This window comes from Dendrobates tinctorius, unplaced genomic scaffold, assembly GCF_039654945.1.
Source record: "Dendrobates tinctorius isolate UK_male_01 unplaced genomic scaffold, ASM3965494v1 ptg000197l, whole genome shotgun sequence".
NCBI lineage: Eukaryota > Metazoa > Chordata > Amphibia > Anura > Dendrobatidae > Dendrobates > Dendrobates tinctorius.
This window is the reverse complement of record NW_027361864.1, coordinates 569,968-577,328: the sequence shown is the minus strand read 5'-3', so window position 1 is coordinate 577,328 and position 7,361 is coordinate 569,968. Positions and strand designations below refer to the sequence as shown.

General features: G+C 44.6%; 1 pseudogene; it reads right to left on the bottom strand.

Annotated features, from left to right (window-relative positions):
• Positions 1–1,492: 1,492 nt before the first annotated feature.
• On the bottom strand, positions 1,493–1,633 carry LOC141056703 (U1 spliceosomal RNA; annotated as a pseudogene).
• Positions 1,634–7,361: the final 5,728 nt, after the last annotated feature.

Genomic DNA, 7,361 nt, shown 5'->3' with positions numbered 1-7,361 from the left:
GGTTACTTCTCAGCCAAGGGAATGGGCTCTCTCTCAGTCTTGCCTAAAAACACAGCCATGAATAAAGAATGGTACCAGAATGTCCTCCAAGAGCAACTTCTCCCAACCGTCCAAGAGCAGTTTGGCGATCAACAATGCCTTTTTCAACATGATGGAGCACCTTGCCATAAAGCAAACGTGATAAATAAATGGCTCAGGGAGCAAAACATAGAGATTTTGGGACCATGGCCTGGAAACTCCCCAGATCTTAATCCCATTGAGAACTTGTGGTCAATCATCAAGAGACGACTGGACAAACAAAAACCTTCAAATTCAGACAAAATAAAAGCATTGATTTTGCAAGAATGGACTGCTATCAGTCAGGATTTGATCCAGAAGTTGATTGAGAGCATGCCAGGGAGAATTGCTGAGGTCCTGAAGAAGGGTCAACACTGCAAATATTGACTTGCTGCATTAACTCATTCTAACTGTCAATATAACCTTTTGTTACTCATAATATGATTGCAATTATATTTCTGTATGTGATAAAAACATCTGACAAACACACATAAAAACCAGAGGGCAGCAGATCATGTGAAAATATAATATTTGTGTCATTCTCTAAACTTTTGGCCATGACTGTACAGGATATCAATTCTCTCCAGATCAGATGTGTCCACTCGGAGACGAACGGTGCTCTTCACTCCTGACGAAAAGCTTGAAAGACATGTTGACAGAACAAAACTGTCGGTCCAAAGACCACAGTAAAAGAACAATGCTTTTCCTTGAAACTACAAATCACCCAGCTGAGACTATAAACCTCAGACTGAGCTGCAGGCCGAAAATGGTATCTCTCCTGCCCGGTAAGTATGAGTTGGGGCCCGACGAGCGGCCCTCCGACGCAGCTCTCCAACATCACGGAGTCTCGTGCCGGAAGGGGAGGGGGTGGTGGCGTAAGGCACAGGCCGCCCGGAGGCTCGTTGAGTGGGAGGCGCTGGCTGGCGCCCGGTCCAACCCCCACGGGGCAGGCCGAGCTCAACTGAGTCAAAAGTCGTCCAAGATGCCCAGCAGAAGCCAGAGTCATTTGCATATAGGGCCATTGGCTCCGCTCCAGCCTCACTCACGCTGCTGCACCCACCCGGGAACATGCAGACAGCTGCAGCTGCTGCCGCCCCCCTCCTCCCGGCCCAGTGGCCAAGTGAATAAGACACAGGCGAGCTGATCAATCCCCACCAGCCAGAGAGCCCCAAAAGGGCCAAAGGAAGGAAGTGCCAAGCAATAGCTCTCGTTGAGAGCCCAAGCCAAGCAAGAAACAGACAAACAAAGCAAAAAGACACACAGCGATGCACGGAAGTTGCGGCATCCCTCCCCCACAAGGGGGAGCCAAAGGCCACAACTGACGCCGCTTTGAGCTACTCCAAAGTATTCTAGCTCTAGCAACAGGTGTGACGTGCGGCTCTGCCAGAGCGTCTTTCGGTCGGTTGGTCAGCATGTGTCTTTGACCAGAGGAAATCAGGGGAAAGCGCGAACGCAGTCCCCCACTAATTATGCAGTCGAGTTTCCCACGTTTGGGGAAATCGCAGGGGTCAGCACACCCGGAGTGCAATGGATGAGCCTCACCCTGGGAGAACCTTTTTCCTCAGATGGGAACTCTCATTAACTCTTGCATCATTTGCTCGTTCATGCAACAAGTTTCCAGATCATCACATGGAAAAATAACCTTCTACCAAAAAACAAATAAGCAATCCCAATCACCGAAAGGATAAAATCTTACTGTAACAGCTCCTTCCACTGTGAATACTTCCAAAATGCCTCTGCTGTTTCTTCACAGAGCCTCTTTTTATCTAATATGTAAACATAAAACAACCTGGCAAGAAAAATATTCTTACATTCGACTGGAGAAAGACACACCTTTTTAAAAATGACCAGATTCCGTGCATCCCACAAAACTTCCTTATATATGGCAAAAATAATCCAACTCATCCGTCTCCGTTCCAAGTGGTTAAAGTCTTGACCTGTTAAATTCCTTCCAAAATTAAAGCAATGGAATCCAACAAGAGCAATAAAAAACCGAGATAAAAGGGTAAAAACTTTTTTTGCATAAAAACAGTCCCAAAAAAAATGTGCTGTATTGTCTCTGGATCCTTACATCCCTCCCTTGGACAAACTTCTTGAACCCTTATCCCTCTCCTGCTCAGAAAAGCTCGTGTTGGCAAACATCCTTGTAATGCCATCCAGGTTACGTCCTTCTGCCGATTGCTGATCCCTATAACAAAAAAGAGCTTCCAGACTTGCTTTGATTGCGCAATATTGCAGGATGGCACATCACATAAAGATTCACCCTCCTTTAGTCTCTTAGCAAGATTTCTTTTATCAGGTCTATCTGTGGAGCTTAAACCAATTTGATCATAGAAGGACTTAAGTACTACGTAAAAGGATGGCACAACAAACGCAACTGGCTTCCTCAAATCCTTCTCACACCAGCTCCATTTCTGAAATAGCCAACCTGCCAAAAACCTGCACATGTCAGCAGCCTTACTTTTCCCCTGGGAAAGTCTATAAATATTTAAAAAATAATACATCCTTAAAAACCTTTCGATATTGGGAAAATCACAGCCGCCCATTTCCACAGAAAGCATCACCTTTTCGCTCCTTGTTTTCTCCATCTTTGACCCCCAAAAAAAGGTAAACCGTTTTCTTGTAACTCTCTTAGTCCACAAACTCACAGGCAGAAATATCATAGCAGTGTATAGCAGTAAAAGGAAGGATCACCGACTTCACAATAAGTACCTTCCCTCTCAGGGACAGGTTCCTTAATTTCCAATAATTCAGTTTCTGTTCCATTTTGTTTTCCAAGATCATCAGGCTCTTCTTCCCTTTAAGTTCCTTTTCAAAAATTACACCAAGAACATCCATCTCTTCTTTTCTTTCTACTCTCACCACACTAACATCCACCTGCCTCCCAATGTTGCAAAACTGACACTTATTCCAATTTACCGTTATTCCAGCCACACAACAAAAAATCCTTAAATTAAGATTTATCCTATTAAGCTCAGCTTGTGAACCACAAATAAAACAATGTCATCCATGTAGCTTAATGACTTGACGGGCCCCCCCATACCTCCAGGTATAAAAGCACCAGCCTCACACTTATCGACTTGCACACTTTTTAAAAGAGCTTCAACCACACAAATAAAAAGGATTGGTGATAAAGGGCACCTTTGCCTAACCCCAGATAGAATATTAAAACTAGAACTCACATGACCATTAATTAAAATCTGACTTCTAACTCCACAATAAAAAGACTTAATAATATTCAATAATTTAATGGGGATCCCAAGATGTCTAAGTGCAGCAAACAAGAATCTATGTGAGACTTTATCAAAAGCTTTTTCCAGGTCCACTGACTGTACAAGAAAGGGGTTCTTATTAAAATTAGCGTGATAAATTAAGTCCCTTAAAAGCACCAAGTTGTCCGAGATTCTGCTACCTGGCACTGCACATGCTTGGTATTCACCCACCATATCTATTATTACATCACTCACTCTATTTGCTACAATTTTGGAAATAATCTTGTAATGACAATTGAGCAAAGTTATTGGCCTCCAGTTTTTAATTTCTCTCACTTCACCCTTCTTATGTATTAAAGTGACAATCCCTCTACGCATAGAGTCAGACAGAACCGCATGAGTAAAAACATATTCCACCACCCGATAAAATTCCACACCTAAAATATCCCAAAATACCACATAAAATTCCACAGGAAGGCCATCACAACCAGGTGTCTTCCCTTTTGCCAGCCCATCCACAGCACGCCTCACTTCATCCTTTCTGAGCCCATCACTTAGAGAAGACACCTTTTCTTCAGGAATATTGTCAGCCAAAATATTACAATCATTAATTTCTGCATCCCTGGCTCTGCTATCATTCGAAAAAAGTATTTTATAAAAGGAATGTATACCATTGATCATTTCCTCACCACACTTCTCACCTGCAGGAGTAAAAACAGACTTAAAAACCCCTTTAGGCTTAAAAAAACAATAGACTTCCCTTTTTCAATTAATGTTTTTTTAAAATCCTCTTTCAAATCAGCAATCTCACGATCCACCTCCAACCCCGCTCTTTTAAACTTATAGAGCGCCTCCATCTTTGAAATTGTTGCTGCCTTTTGCTCTTTTAGCTTTTGCCCTTTTAGAACACACCCCTTTAAAATAATGTGCAAATTTCTCCTTTGCCCAGTCCCACCATTCCAACAGATTTTTGAAACGGTGCTGTTCAGACACACAGAATGTAAACACGTTTTTAAAACCACCTCTCACCTCCTCTTCTTGCAGCAAGCTTACGTTTAGCTTCCAGAGACCCTTGCCAAAAGCCAGGGACTCAGCAATACACAGATCTGCCACTACCATCTTGTGGTCAGAAAAAATGTTCATCACATGATTGCATTTGGCCACTTTAATCCCTTCAGACACAAACACAATCTATCCGGGAACTACAATGCCCACTGTCTGCCACGATTGTAAACTTGTTTTCAGTAGGTTGAACCGTCAAACCCACATCCGTGTAGCGTAAATCCTGCACCAATTGGTTTAACAGATTGGAAGTCACATCAGTCCTGAATTCTGCAGAGCTCTTACGGTCATTTGCGGATCTAATACAATTAAAATCACCAGCTATTATAGAAAAATCTCTACCTGGCAGAAACAACTTTACTGACTCCAAAAAGGACACACGTGCTTGCTTGTCAGCAGGGGCGTAAATGTTTAACACCCTTACCCGGTGACCTAAGAAATCCAATAACAAAAACAAACATCTTCCAGGTATAATAATTTTAAACTGTAATACTTTTAAATTATTATTTTTCAATAGTATGCCTACACCTTCATTTTTTTTGTCTGTACAAGGAGACCAAAAGGATTGTCCCCTTGTCAATTCACTTGCATGCGGTGAAGCTTTAATTGCATATTCCTGCAGACATATAATGTCTGCATCCACCCCCTGCATATAATCGAATATACCTGCTCTCCTAGTGGTGGAACTAATCCCCTGCACATTCAGGGAAGCAACACACAGACTCATCGTGGCGAAAAAAATTATTCTCCACCATACATTCTCCATCATGATTCAATCAAAGGCGTATTCCTACCATCCACTTTTCTACATATATCAGGCGACTCAGGATCTGAGCCCCTGTTAGAACCACCAGGCATTGGAGAGACAGGATCTCCCTGCCCACCAAATCAACACCCCTCCATTCTACTCTTTTTACTGAGCGAGGAAGCCATTTTCTCATCCTCCTCCTCCTCCTCCTCCACATCATCTTCATCAAAATCACTTTCACCACTACTACTAGTCCCCTCATCCCTCTGCCCAGGGGTTAGAGTCCTATCTGAATCCTCCTCCTCATACTGAAACTCCATTCCTTCCCCATCTCCTTCCTCCACTACATGGTCTACACATATGGCTGCATTAGCATATCCCAAATCACCACCAAGGCCCTGTCCTTCAGATACAGTCTTCATTGCATCCTTGGCCTTACCCAGATCAATTATAGGAGAGCTCTGAAAATCTGTTCCCCCTTTCTGACCCCTCCCACCTTCCTCCATCTTAGATCCAATATGGCCCACTTTCCTTCCACCATTTTGTTTCTGGCCCTTATGCACTTTAGCTGCATTTGAAACTATCACACCAACACAATGTTCAGGTTTCCCTTTTCCACCAAACTCACTTTTTTCATCCTTAGCACATCCGTGTTCAGAAGCATCACCACTCTTACCATCACTCTTATTTCCCCAATGACCACTAGTTGCATCCGCATAGGACTTGGGAATCTGAGTCCACAATCTACATTTCCTGGCAAAATGCCCTTCCAACCCACACAAGTCACACACCTTTGCCTCCGGGCAACTATCCACCATGTGGTCAGGCTTCCCACAGTTCTTACAAACAATCCCTTGCACTGGGCAATCTTTCTGCACATGTCCATACATATGACACTTTCTACAGTATTCAATTTGTCCAGTGTAGAAACAAAAATCCCTCTCATCCCCAATGGAAAATTGTGCAGGAATGCTCAAAGCACCCCCAATAGCTGTTGCATCAGGAATTAATTTTACCAAGTATCTTCTTTTGCCATTGTAATAGTTATGACTATTTTTCATCCTCCCCAGAAATTTGACTTCATAACAGTATCTTCTCAAAAAGTGGGTTATAGTATCATCTGGAACCTTGGGATTATACATATGTGCCACAACATATTTGTAAGTCTGCTGAAAAAGGGGCTCCACAACAATTAACTACATGCATTCCACTTTCTTCTTCTCCTTCATCCGCACAAGCTCCATGTAGACTTTCTGACATATGCCCAAGGAAACAAAAGTGATATCATAAATTCCCTGCTTTTGAAAATCCTGCAGTGCCAATACATCTGTTACATTAAGGCTTCTTATGTTCTTCAAAACATTCATACAAATTTGGTCCAGGCCAATTTCTTCCTCATGTCCAGACAGAACCTTTAGACGGACAGAGTTCTCTAATCCACGTGTCTTCTCCACCATTTTCGCAGCAGATAAACACTGCCGCTACTCTATCGCACACCAGGGCCCCACAAAGGGAACCCCAATCGCAACCACCACCCAACAAGAAACAGACATAGTCTCCCACCACTGCTACTCATCAGAAGGCTGAAAAGCGGTACTCACCTGGAGAGAATGGAATCTCCCCTGCCAGGTAAGTATGAGTTGGGGCCCGACGAGCGGCCCTCCGACGCAGCTCTCCAACATCGCGGAGTCTCGTGCCGGAAGGGGAGGGGGTGGTGGCGTAGGGCACAGGCCGCCCAGAGGCTCGTTGAGTGGGAGGCGCTGGCTGGCACCCGGTCCAACCCCCATGGGGCAGGCCAAGCTCAACTGAGTCCAAAGTCGTCCAAGATGCCTAGCAGCAGCCAGAGTCATTTGCATATAGGGCCATTGGCTCTGCCCCAGCCTCGCTCACGCCGCTGCACCCACCCGGGAACATGCAGACAGCTCCAGCTGCTTCTGCTGCTGTTGCCCCCCTCCTCCCGGCCCAGTGGCCAAGTGAATAAGATGCAGGTGAGCTGATCAATCCCCACCAGCCAGGGAGCCCCAAAAGGGCCAAAGGCAGAAAGTGCCAAGCAAAAGTCAACGAGCCCAAACCAAGCAAGAAACCGACAAACAAAGCAAAAAGACAGACAGCGATGCACGGAAGTTGCGGCATCCCTCCCCCACAAGGGGGAGCCAAAGGCCACAACTGACGCCGCTTTGAGCTTCTCCAAAGTATTCTATAGCTCTTGGCAACAGGTGTGACATGCGGCTCTGCCAGAGCGTCTTTCAGTTGGTCGGCTTCTGTCTTTGACCAGAGGAAAT